Source organism: Aquarana catesbeiana, linkage group LG10 (genome assembly GCF_042186555.1).
Source record: "Aquarana catesbeiana isolate 2022-GZ linkage group LG10, ASM4218655v1, whole genome shotgun sequence".
Lineage (NCBI taxonomy): Eukaryota > Metazoa > Chordata > Amphibia > Anura > Ranidae > Aquarana > Aquarana catesbeiana.
The window spans coordinates 107,968,527-107,982,867 of NC_133333.1; positions in this window are offsets into that span (position 1 = coordinate 107,968,527).

Below are 14,341 nucleotides of genomic sequence, written 5' to 3' on the forward strand. Positions count from 1 at the left end.
GTGTGTCCTGGGGGACCAGGACCCGAATCCACAGTAATACCACCTCAAGGGTCCCCCGGCATACAGCTCACAAAGAGCACCGTTCCCCCCAAATGTCAGGGCCCACAATTGATCGTCAAGAGGCTAACATACAGTCCCTTCCAAAAGTCTCTCTCCCAGCTAGGTCTGTGACTGGTACTCAGATACTCAGTACTCAGATTAACTGTGACAGGTACTTAGATGGACTGTGACAGGTACTCGGCTACTCAGATGAACTGTGACAGGTACTCAGGTACTCAGATGGACTGTGACAGGTACTCAGGTACTCGGTACTCAGATGAATTGTGACAGGTACTCAGGTACTCAGATGGACTGTGACAGGTACTCAGGTACTCGGTACTCAGATGAACTGTGGCAGGTACTCAGATGGAATGTGACAGGCCCTCAGGTGGACTGTGACAGGTACTCGGTACTCAAATGAACTGTGACAGGTACTCAGATGGACTGTGATAGGTACTCAGGTACTCGGTACTCAGATGAACTGTGGCAGGTACTCAGGTACTCAGATGGACTGTGACAGGTACTCAGATACGCGGTACTCAGATGAACTGTGGCAGGTACTCAGGTACTCAGATGGACTGTGACAGGTACTCAGATACGCGGTACTCAGATGAACTGTGACAGGTACTCAGATGGGCTGTGACAGGTACTCAGATGAACTGTGACAGATACTCAAATGGGCTGTGACAGGTGCTCAGGTACTCATGTACTCGGTACTCAAATGAACTGTGACAGGTACTCAGGTGCTCAGATGAACTGTGACAGGTATTCAGGTGCTCAGATGGACTGTGACAGGTACTCAGATGAACCGTGACAGATACTCAGATGGGCTGTGACAGGTACTCGGGTACTCAGATGAACTGTGACAGGTACTCAGGTACTGGGGTACTCAGATGGACTGTGACAGGTACTCAGATGAACTGTGACAGGCCCTCAGGTGGACTGTGACAGGTACTCAGGCACTCAGATGGACTGTGAGAGGTACTCAGATGGACAGTGACAAGTACTCAGGAACTCTGTACTCGGATGAACTGTGACAGGTACTCATGTACTTAGATGGACAGTGACAGGTACTCAGGTACTCAGTACTCAGATGAACTGTGGCAGGTACTCAGATGAACTGTGACAGGCCCTCAGGTGGACTGTGACAGGTACTCAGGTACTCAGGTGGACTGTGACAGGTACTCGGGTACTCAGATGGACTGTGACAGGTACTCAGGTACTCTGTACTCAGATGAACTGTGGCAGGTACTCAGGTACTCAGATGGACTGTGACAGGTACTCAGATACTCAGTACTTAGATGGACTGTGACAGGTACTCGGCTACTCAGATGAACTGTGACAGGTATGCAGGTACACAGATGGACTGTGACAGGTACTCAGGTACTTGGTACTCAGATGAATCGTGACAGGTACTCAGGTACACGGCACTCAGATGAATTGTGACAGGTACTCAGGTACTCAGATGGACTGTGACAGGTACTCAGGCACTCGGTACTCAGATGAACTGTGACAGGTACTCAGGTACTCAGATGGACTGTGACAGGTACTCGGGTACTCAGATGAACTGTGAAAGGTACTCAGGTACTCGCTACTCAGATGAACTGTGACAGGTACTCAGATGGCTGTGACAGGTACTCAGGTACTCGGTACTCAGATGAACTATGACAGGTACTCAGACTGTGACAGGTACTCGGGTACTCAGATTAACTGTGACAGGTACTCAGGTACTCATATGGACTGTGACAGGTACTCAGGTACTCGGATAACCTGTGACAGGTACTCAGGTACTCAGATGGACTGTGACAGGTACTCAGGACTCAGATGAACTGTGGCAGGTACTCAGGTACTCAGATGGACTGTGACAGGTACTCAGATACTCGGTACTCAGATGAACTGTGACAGGTACTTAGATGGACTGTGACAGGTACTCGCCTACTCAGATGAACTGTAACAGGTACGCAGGTACTCAGATGGACTGTGACAGGTACTCAGGTACTTGGTACTCAGATGAATTGTGACAGGTACTCAGGTACTCAGATGGACTGTGACAGGTACTCAGGCACTCGGTACTCAGATGAACTGTGACAGGTACTCAGATACTCAGATGGACTGTGACAGATACTCGGGTACTCAAATGAACCGTGAAAGGTACTCAGGTACTCGGTACTCAGATGAACTGTGACAGGTACTCAGATGGACTGTGACAGGTACTCAGGTACTCGGTACTCAGATGAACTGTGACAGGTACTCAGATGAACTGTGACAGGTACTCAGGTACTCGGTACTCAGATGAATTGTGACAGGTACTCAGTAGGGATGAGCTTCGCGTTCGAGTCGAACCCATGTTTGACTCGAACATCGGCTGTTCAACCGAATTGCGAACGTTATGGGCAATTCGCGCCAAATTCGTCTGGAGCGTCACGGTGGAGTTTAGTGTGACCTCTGCACAGTGTTCAACTAAAGCTACAAGTTAGGGTAGTGCGTCCTCCACACAGTGTTCACCTAAAACTACAAGTTAGTGTAGTGCGACCTCTGCACAGTGTTCAGCTAAAGCTACAAGTTAGTGTAGTGCGTCATCCTCACAGTGTTCAGCTAAAGCCACAAGTTAGTTTAGTGTGACCTCTGCACAGTGTTCAGCTAAAGCTACAAGTTAGGGTAGTGCGTCCTCCTCACAGTGTTCAGTTAAAGCTACAAGTTGGTGTAGTGTGTCCTCCTCACAGTGTTCAGCGAAAACTACAAGTTAGTGTAGTGCGACCTCTGCACAGTGTTTAGCTAAAGCTACAAGTTAGTGTAGTGCGTCCTCTAAAGCTACAAGTTAGTGTAGTGCGTCCTCCTCACAGTGTTCAGCTAAAGCTACAAGTTGGTGTAGTGTGTCCTCCTCACAGTGTTCAGCGAAAACTACAAGTTAGTGTAGTCCGACCTCTGCGCAATGTTCAGCTAAAGCTACAAGTTATTGTAGTGCGTCCTCCTCACAGTGTTCAGCTAAAACTACAAGTTAGTGTAGTGAGACCTCTGCACAGTGTTCAGCTAAAGCTGCAAGTTAGGGTAGTGTGTCCTCCTCACAGTGTTCAGCTAAAGCTACAAGTTGGTGTAGTGTGTCCTCCTCACAGTGTTCAGCGAAAACTACAAGTTAGTGTAGTGGGACCTCTGCACAGTGTTCAGCTAAAGCTACAAGTTAGTGTAGTGCGTCCTCCTCACAGTGTTCAGCCAAAAATACAAGTTAGTGTAGTGCGACCTCTGCACAGTGTTCAGCTAAAGCTACAAGTTAGTGTAGTGTGTCCTCCTCACAGTGTTCAGCTAAACCTACAAGTTATTTTTTGTGAGCTCTGCACAGTGTTCAGCTAAAGCTACCTGTAGAAGGTTGGTGGTGTTTTCCTGAGCCTATCACTACCGCAGGCAGATAAATAAGCTACAAGTTAGTGTAGTGCGAGCTCTGCACAGTGTTCACCTAAAGCTACCTGTAGAAGGTTGGTGGTGTTTTCCTGATCCTATCACTACCGCAGACAGCTAAATAAGCTACAAGTTAGTGTAGTGCGAGCTCTGCACAGTGTTCACCTAAAGCTACCTGTAGAAGGTTGGTGGTGTTTTCCTGATCCTGTCACTACCACAGGCAGCTAAATAAGCTACAAGTTATTTTTTGGTGAGCTCTGCACAGTGTTCACCTAAAGCTACCTGTAGAAGGTTGGTGGTGTTTTCCTGATCCTATCACTACCGCAGACAGCTAAATAAGCTACAAGTTAGTGTAGTGCGAGCTCTGCACAGTGTTCACCTAAAGCTACCTGTAGAAGGTTGGTGGTGTTTTCCTGATCCTATCACTACCGCAGGCAGCTAAATAAGCTACAAGTTATTTTTTGGTGAGCTCTGCACAGTGTTCACCTAAAGCTACCTGTAGAAGGTTGGTGGTGTTTTCCTGATCCTATCACTACCGCAGGCAGCTAAATAAGCTACAAGTTATTTTTTGGTGAGCTCTGCACAGTGTTCACCTAAAGCTTCCTGTAGAAGGTTGGTGGTGTTTTCCTGATCCTACCCTGTTTCCCCGAAAATAAGACCTAGCGTGATTGTTGGTGATGGCTGCAATATAAGCCCTACCCCCCAAATAAGCCCTAGTTAAAGTCCTTGTAGGTCTTCTTTTCAGGATAGGGCTTATTTTCGGGGAAACAGGGTAGGGCTTATTTGGGGGGTAGGGCTTATATTGCAGCCATCACCGACAATCATGCTAGGTCTTATATTCGGGGAAACAGGGTATCACTACCGCAGGCAGCTAAATAAGCTACAAGTTAGTATTTTGCGAGCTCTGCACAGTGTTCAGCTAAAGCTACCTGTAGAAGGTTGGTGGTGTTCTCATACTACAGGCAGGCAGTTGATTTTGCTAGCTGCAGTATCAGTACATTATATATATATATATATCCCAGCTTAGTGCAGCTACAGGCCATTAGTATGTCTGGAAGGCCAACAAGGAGAGGCAGACAGCCACAAGCCAATAAAAGAGGGCAAGCAGGCTCTGTGTCTAGAGGCAACAGTGCTGGTCAAGGAGACGGTGCATCCTCATCAGCACGTGGCCGTGGGACACGCTTGGCCTTTTTTTCGGCAGCTGGCCGTGTTGAGCCGCAACATGCGGAAGACTTGGTCGAGTGGATGACCAAGCCGTCCTCATCCTCCTCATCCTCTCTCACCCATGCTCATGCTCAGGGTACTTTGTCTGGCAAAGCAGCGGCCTCTTCCCTCGGCTCAATGTCATCAGTGACTCCTTCCCTAGCCCACCATGTCCTCCTGAGGAGTCCCTCGAACTGTTTGACCACAGTGTTGGGTACATGCTCCAGGAGGATGCCCAGCGTTTGGAAGGCTCTGATGATGATACTGAGCTAGATGAAGGCAGTAACGTGAGCACGGACAGAGGGGGTGCCCAAGAAGGACAGCAATCTGGCAGTCATGCTCCCCCTGCTGCAGCATACTGCCAGGTTTGCTCCAGTGATGAGGAGGGAGGGGATGATGAGGTCACTGACTCAACGTGGGTGCCTGATAGGAGAGAGGAGGAGGAGGCGGCACATCACCAACGAGGCAGGATGCCCTCCAGGGGCCAGCCTAAGGGCAGCACACTGACTGCATCACACCCCAAAGCTCCGCATGTGCAGGGCGCTGCAGTCTCTGCGCGTTATTCAAAAAGTTCTTGGTGTGGGCCTTTTTTGAGACGAGTGCATCAGATCGCACCGCTGCTATTTGCAACATATGTCTCAAGCGTATCTCGCGTGGCCAAAACATCTCCCGCTTGGGCACCACATGCTTGACCAGACATATGTTGACCTGCCATGCAGTTTGTTGGCAAGCGTATCTAAAAGACCCACACCAAAGAACAAAGAGGACCTCTCCTTGTTCCTCATCAGCTGAGATCTCCAACCCCACTATACCTTCAGTCCTCTCTGAGACCTGCACTGAGAGGAATGAAGGTGTAGAATTAGGTGTGTCACAGCCAAGTACTTGTGGGCAATCTTCTTTCGGTACACCAACATCAGATTGTACCAGGCAAATTTCCCTGCCCCAGCTGCTGCACCGCCGAAAGAAGTTCGCTCCCAGCCATCCACATGCCCAGCGGTTGAATGCTAGCTTGGCAAAATTTCTAGCACTTCAGCTGCTGCCTTTTCAGTTGGTAGACTCTGCCCCCTTCCGTGAGTTTGTGGAATGTGCTTTTCCTCAGTGGCAGGTACCCAAACGCCACTTTTTTTCACGGAAGGTGATTCCGGCTCTCTACTGGCATATGGAAGGCAATGTCCATGCCTCGCTGGACAGGGCGGTCAGCAATAAAGGGGCATATTACCACTGACTCATGGTCCAGCAGGCATGGACAGGGACGTTACCTAAGTTTCACCGCGCATTGGGTGACTCTGCTGGCAGCTGGGAAGGATGCAGGACAAGGTGCAGTAGTGTTGGAGGTTGTTCCGCCACCATGCCTCCAAAATGCCACTACTAATGATTGTGACACACCTCTCTCCTCCACCCCCTCCTCTTCTTCTTCTTCCTCCATGGCCTCTTCCTGTGCTTTGTCCTCGGAACCAACGGTGCTCCGTAGCCCTTCAAGGGGCTACGCAAGTATGCAGGTCAAAAGATGCCATGAGGTGCTTGAGCTGGTGTGCTTGGTGGACAGGAGCCACACTGGGGCAGAGGTTCTGTCAGCTCTGCAGGGGCAGGTTCAGAGGTGGTTGATGCCATGCCAACTTAAGGCAGGAATGGTGGTTTGCGACAATGGTACCAACTTCCTCTCTGCCCTCCAACAGGGACAAATGACCCATGTGCCCTGTTTGGCTCACGTCCTTAACTTGGTGGTGCAGCAGTTCTTGGGCAGGTACCCGGGCTTACAGAATGTCCTGAGGCAGGCCAAGAAAGTCTGTGTGCATTTCTGCTGGTCATATAATGCCAGTGCTCGGCTGGCAGACCTCCAAAAGGAGTTTAACCTGCCCAAGAACCCCCTAATCTGTGACATGCTCACCAGGTGGAACTCAACGTTGGCCATGCTGCAGCGGCTGCACACGCAGCAGAGGGCCATCAATGAGTTCCTGTGCGAATATGGCACCAGGACAGGGTCAGGGGAGCTTGTTTTTTTTCCCCACGCCAGTGGGCCATGATCAGGGATGCATGCACTGTCCTGTCACCATTTGAGGAGGCCACGAGGATGGTGAGCAGTGACGGTGCATGCATCAGTGACACTGTCCCCCTTGTCCACCTGTTGGAGCACACGCTACGTGGAATAATGGACAGGGCACTTGAGGCAGAACAGAGGCAGGAAGAGGAGGACTTCCTTAGCTCTCAAGGCCCCCTTTATCCAGACAGTGTTCCTGCGTGCCCGCCGATCACACAGGAAGAGGACGAGGACGAGGAGGAGGAGGATTGTGTCAGTATGGAGGTGGAGCCTGGCACTCAGCATCAGCAGCAGTCTTTAAGGGATCAGTCCCAAGAAACACATGGACTTGTACATGGCTGGGAGGAGGTGGCTGCGGACCATGTCGTCCTTAGTGACCCAGAGAACTCCGGACCGAATGCCTCAGCAAACCTACGCTGCATGGCCTCCCTGATCCTGCAAAGCCTGCATAAGGATCCTCATATTCGTGGTATCAAGGAGAAGGACCAATACTGGCTGGCAACCCTCCTTGATCCACGTTACAAGGGTAAGGTTGCGGACCTTATCTTGCCATCGCAGAGGGAGCAGAAGATGAAACATCTTTGGGAGGCCTTGCAGAAAGGTCTGTGCAACGCGTTCCCAGAGACTGGGAGGTTACAAACTCCTGTTTCTGGACAACGTGTTGCTGAGGCTTCGGTCAGCCAAAGAAGGAGTGGTGGAGAAGGTGGCCGTCTGACCGATGCGTTCAGACAATTTTTTGGTCCGCAGCCCCAAGGTATGATCGGTTCCAGCAACCATCGCCAGCGTCTGTTTTACATGGTGCAGGAATTCCTAGGGGCAAGATCTGACTTGGACACCTTTCCCACCGAAAATCCTCTGGGTTACTGGGTCTTGAGGATGTATCACCGGCCAGAGCTTGCACAGTATGCAATTGAGCTACTGGCCTGTCCTGCATCCAGCGTTCTTTCGGAACGCACATTCAGTGCTGCTGGAGGCTTTGTAACCGATCACAGGGTGCGTCTGTCCACCGACTCGTTCGATCGACTGACCTTCATAAAAATGAATCAGTCTTGGATCACCACCAGCTACCAAGCACCTGATGCTGATGTAACTGAATAATTTTTTTGAAATCTCAGATCTCTTCAAAGACTGCCTATGCTGATGCTGAGTGACTATCCTGAGTAAATATCCTCTTCCTCCTCAATGATCACGCTGATAGCTTGTAAGAACATTTTTGGTTCTGGGCGCCACCACCAGTGCCTAAGGGCCAATTTTTCAGCCCCTGTTTAACAGGGGCGTGTAATTACAATTTTTGATGCAATACTTTGCAGCAGGGCTCGTTTCTGCGTTCCAACTAGAGTATCTGTGAGGGGTTGCAGTGTTGTGGCACCAGCACCAGTGCCTAAGACCCAATTTTTCAGCCCCTGTTTAACAGGGGCGTGTAATTGCAAGTTTTGATGCAATACTTTGCAGCAGGGCTCGTTCCTGCGTTCCAACTAGAGTATCTGTGTGGGGTTGCAGTGTTGTGGCACCAGCACCAGTGCCTAAGACCCAATTTTTCAGCCCCTGTTTAACAGGGGCGTGTAATTGCAATTTTTGATGCAATACTTTGCAGCAGGGCTCGTTCCTGCGTTCCAACTAGAGTATCTGTGTGGGGTTGCAGTGTTGTGGCACCAGCACCAGTGCCTAAGGCCCAATTTTTCAGCCCCTGTTCAACAGGGGCATGTAATTACAATTCTTGATCTAATATTTCACAGCAGGGCCCTGTGAGGGCTTACAGTGTTGTGGCCACAACAACACCTAAGGCCCAAATTTCTGCTGAGTATATAGGGCAGGCCCCTACTTTCAACATCCAACTTACAAACGACTCCTACTTGCAAACGGAAAGAGGAAACAACAGGAAGTGAGATGAAATCTACCCCTAGGAATGGAAATTCTCTCCTGTAAGAGTTAATATGGGAAAAACGTTTCTCCTTTCCACTGATGCTTTATCACCAATCCTTGTTTCACAAAAAAAACAAATTTTCAAAAAACATTTGTCATTGGGACATAAAGTGAGGTAAAATCGTCTGAAGAGGAGCACAGACAGCAAAACAAATGTCACAGGGGTGATAACCCTTCCCTATGTTTTCCAAAAAGCTTAAAATAGATTTTTTGGCTGGAGCTAAACACGTTAAAAATATACCAGTTCAAAATTACAAACAGATTCTACTTCACGACAAACCTACAGTCCCTGTCTTGTTTGCACTGCCTGTATACTGCTATTCAGAGTATATAGGGCCTGGTGGCCCCACGCCTTTCCTTTTTTTAATTTAGGTGCGGGGTTCCCCTTAATATCCATACAAGACTCAAAGGGCCTGGTAATGGACTGGGGGGTACCCATGCTGTTTGTCTCACTGATATTTATCCATATTGCCAGGACCCGACATAACATTAAAGCCACAAGCAGTTTTAAATGACTTTTTTTCCTTTAAAAATGATATTTTGTGCAGGGACTGTTCTAAGCACGGGAAACGCGCGCCACTTTACAGGCATACTATAGACACCCCCCAGGTACAATATTTAAAGGAATATTTTACTTTTTTTTTTAACTTTAAGCATCATTAAAATCACTGCTCCCGAAAAAACGGCAGTTTTTAAAAGTTTTTTTTGCATTAATACATGTCTCCTGGGGCAGGACCCGGGTCCCCAAACCCTTTTTAGGACAATACCATGCAAATTAGCCTTTAAAATGAGCACTTTTGATTTTGAACGTTCCCATAGACGTCAATGGGGTTCTAAAGTTCGTGCAAATTTTCGGTCCGTTCATAGGTTCTTGTGCAAACCGAACCAGGGGGGTGTTCAGCTCATCCCTAGTACTCAGGTACTCAGATGGACTGTGACAGGTACTCAGGTACTCGGTACTCAGATGAACTGTGACAGGTACTCAGGTACCCAGATGGACTGTGACAGGTACTCGGGTACTCAGATGGACTGTGACAGGTACTCGGGTACTCAGATGGACTGTGACAGGTACTCAGGTACTTGGGTACTCAGATGAACTGTGACAGGTACTCAGATGAACAGTGAAAGGTACTCAGGTACTTGGGTACTCATATGGACTGTGACAGGTACTTTGATGGGTGGTGACAGGTACTTTGATGGGTGGTGACAGGTCATCTTTATTGGGGGGGCAATCAGTAAACATGTGCATACGTTTTCGTCCAAATGGATTTTCGTCCGAATTTCGGGTATTTTCGTTATCGTTTTAACAAACGTGCAGAATCCGAAAACCGAAAGATCTGACATAAACAAATGCTTTATTTTCGTTTTCGTTGCGACTACGGTTCGATATAGATAGGAGATTCGACATGACGCTGACAATAGCGATCCATCGAACTTGTGGTCGAATGTGCCTAACCTTAGCTCTATTAGTCCAAGATTATTCTACATAGAGAGAAAAGATTCGACATTATAGAGACAATAGCAAAAAAAGGTCGAATGTGCCTAACCTAACTCTATTAGTCCAAGATTATTCGACATAGAGAGAAAAGATTCGACATGAAGATTCGACTAAGCAGTCGCCGCGAGTGGATATTTATGGTCAAATGCTCTGCCCATAGGCTATAGAAGAATTCTAATGTTGGTTGACTAGTAATACTAATTAATAAATATAATTATTACTAGTGTCATACAACATTAGAATTCTACTATAGCTTGTAGGCCGAACATTCGACTGGGAATGTACGATTGCGGCATTGTACAATTTAGCTGCTCCGTCAAATCTTCTTAGAACATTCGACAGATGCCATAGGCCTTCAATGACAGATTCGACCTTAATTATTTCGGATTTTCGGACAAATGCATTTTTTAATGGAACAAAATAAATAAAAACGAATTTCGGGAGTAACTAAATAAAGTTATTTTTCGGACGAAAACGAAATTCTGAAACGAAATATTTCAGTGTGCACATGTCTAGCAATCAGTGTGATTGGTGTACACTGTAAGAGGTAACGTGATGTTACTGCAATCTCCTTCTCACACATGATCAGTGTGTGAGGAGGAGAACCCGGTAACATCTTTGTTACCGCAGTTTGTTGACATTCTGTGACCGGCTGTGATTGGACACAGCCGGTCACGTGGTAAAGAGCCAGTTTCATTGGCTCTTTACTGCGATTGGGGTTGGGCTGTGTCAGGGTGACAAGCCTTGTCCCTGTTCACCGCTCTGCGCGCGCCCTAGGGTGCACGATCGCCGTGCACGTGGACAGCACATGTGACCGGCTGTGATTGGACACAGTGGGTCACTAGGTAAAGAGCCATTTTTATTGGATCTTTACACGGATCTGGGATGGGCTGTGTGCAAAGGGACACGCCTCATCCCCGATCGCCGCGCTGCAGGCCCCGGGGGCCCGCAGGAGCGGCGAGAAACCAAGGACGTCACATGACGCCACCACCCAGGATGGGAGATCCCATCTGCGGATGTCATTTGACTATGGCCCGGTATTGAAGTGATTAAAGGAGAATTTTTTTTTTTTTTTTCAAGTGACATTTTTATTTTGTTTAGTGCATTTTAGTGTAAATATGAGATCTGAGGTCTTTTTGACCCCAGATCTCATATTTAAGAGGTCCTATCATGCTTTTTTTCTATTACAAGGGATGTTTACATTGCTTGTAATAGGAATAAAAGTGACCCATTTTTTTTTTTTAAAAAAGACAGTGTCAAAATAAAAAAATAAAAGTTAAATAAATAAGATTTTTTTTTTTTAACCACTTCAGCCCCGGAAGGATTTACCCCCTTCCTGACCAGAGCACTTTTTACAATTTGGCACTGTTTCGCTTTAACTGTTAATTGCGCGTTCATGCAATGCTGTACCCAAACGAAATTTGCGTCCTTTTCCCACAAATAGAGCTTTCTTTTGATGGTATTTGAGAACCTCTGCGGTTTTTATTTTTTGCGCTTTAAACGGAAAAAGACCGAAAATTTTGAAAAAAAATATATTTTCTACTTTTTGTTATAAAAAAAAAATACAATAAACTGAATTTTAGTCATACATTTAGTCCAAAATGTATTCAGCCACATGTCTTTGGTAAAAAAATGTCAATAATAAGCGTTTATTTATTGGTTTGCACAAAAGTTATAGCGCCTACAAACTAGGGTACATTTTCTGGAATTTACACAGCTTTTAGTTTATAACTGCCTATCTCATCTCTTGAGGTGCTAAAATGGCAGGGCAGTACACCCCCCCCTCCCCCAATAACCCCATTTTGGAGAGTAGACACCCCAAGGAAATTGCTGAGAGGCATGTTGAGCCCATTGAATATTAATTGTTTTTGTCCCAAGCGATTGAATAATGACAAAAAAAATTTACAAAAAGTTGTCACTAAATGATATATTGCTCACACAGGCCATGAAATGCCAGGACAGTTCAACCCCTCCCCCCCAAATGACCCCATTTTGGAAAGTATATTATATTTTGCCACAAGTTGCGGGAAAATGACAAACTTTTTTTTTTTTTTTTTTGCACAAAGTTGTCACTAAATGATATATTGCTCAAACATGCCATGGGCATATGTGGAATTACACCCCAAAATACATTCTGCTGCTTCTCCTGAGTACGGGGATACCACATGTGTGGGACTTTTTGGGAGCCTAGCTGCAATTTCTAAGGGCGTAAATTTTCACTCCTCACTACCTACCACAGTTTCCAAAGCCATAAAATGCCAAGATGGCACAAAACCCCCCCAAATGACCCCATTTTGGAAAGTAGACACCCCAAGCTATTTTCTGAGAGGCATGGTGCGTATTTTGCAGCTGTCATTTGTTTTTGAAAATGAAGAAAGAAAAGGAAAATTTATTTTTTTTTTCTTTTTTCAATTTTCAAAACTTTGTGACAAAAAGCGAGGTCTGCAAAATACTCACCATACCTCTCAGCAAATAGCTTGGGGTGTCTACTTTCCAAAATGGCATCATTTGGGGGGGGGGGGGGGGTTTGTGCCATCTGGGCATTCCATGACCTCCGAAACTGTGATAGGCAGTGAGGAGTGAAATCAAAAATTTACACCCTTAGAAATCCTGAAGGCGGTGCTTGGTTTTTGGGGTCCCGTATACGGCTAGGCTCCCAAAAAGTCTCACACATGTGGTATCCCCATACTCAGGAGAAGCAACAGAATGTATTTTGGGGTGTCATTTCACATATTCCCATGGCATGTTTGAGCAATATATCATTTAGTGACAACTTTGTGCAAAAAAAAAAAAAAAATTTGTCTTTTTCCTGCAACTTGTGTCACAATATAAAATATTCCATGGACTCGACATGCCTCTCAGCAAATAGCTTGGGGTGTCTACTTTCCAAAATGGGGTCATTTGGGGGGGTTTGAACTGTCCTGGCATTTTATGCACAACATTTAGAAGCTTATGTCACACATCACCCACTCTTCTAACCACTTGAAGACAAAGCCCTTTCTGACACTATTTGTTTACGTGAAAAAATAATTTTTTTTTGCAAGAAAATTACTTTGAACCCCCAAACATTATATATTTTTTGAAAGCAAAGGCCCTACAGATTAAAATGGTGGGTGTTTCATTTTTTTTCACACAGTATTTGCGCAGCGATTTTTCAAACGCATTTTTGGGGTAAAAAACACACTTTTTAAAATTTTAATGCACTAAAACACACTATATTGCCCAAATGTTTGATGGAATAAAAAAGATGATCTTAGGCCGAGTACATGGATACCAAACATGACATACTTTAAAATTGTGCACAAACGTGCAGTGGCGACAAACTACATACATTTTTAAAAGCCTTTAAAAGCCTTTACAGGTTACCACTTTAGATTTACAGAGGAGGTCTACTGCTAAAATTACTGCCCTCGATCTGACCTTTGCGGTGATACCTCACATGCATGGTGCAATTGCTGTTTACATTTGACACCAGACCAACGCTTGCGTTTGCCTTTGCAAACGGAGAAAGAGAAAGAGAAAAACATGGAAGACGGTGGGGGGGGACATTCCCTCCCATTCCCTCCCACTGCTTGTAAAAGCAGTCTAGAGGCTAATTAGCCACTAGAATTGCTTTTACATGAAAGCCGTCCAATGGCTGAAAAGAATGATACCAAGATGATACCTAAACCTGCAGGCATCATTCTGGTATAACCACTCAAAGTCCAGCAACATACCAGTACGTTGCTGGTCCTTGTTGGGCATATATTGTAATCTTTTTTTTCATGCAGCCTGTGGGCTGAACTAAAAAAAGAGATTGATTGGTGGGTATGCCCACCATTAGAATGCCTCCCTTCATCCACCCACTTCTAATGATGGGCATACATGCACCATTTATATATGCCGAAGCATGGGGGCATCCACCCAAAAAGTTAGGAGCAAATCGCTCCTCTGCCCCTGCTGCCCCCATGCTTCGACATATATCACCTGGAGTCACGGCTTTATATATCGTGGGAGCAAACACTGTTGCTGTCAAGATAAATAAATCCGCGCTGCAGCTGAATGGCGTACTTGAAAACAAAAAAATGGTTAACAATAAAACACAGCAAACAGTAAAGTATAAAAAAATTGCATACCTGAAAAGCAAACATGATAAAACATAATAACAATAAAACATTGCAGAATAGAATACAGTAAAAAAGAGCAGAACAATAGAGAGAGAATAGGGAGAGAGAGAACAATAAAACGACAACTATTTTTGTTTTTTT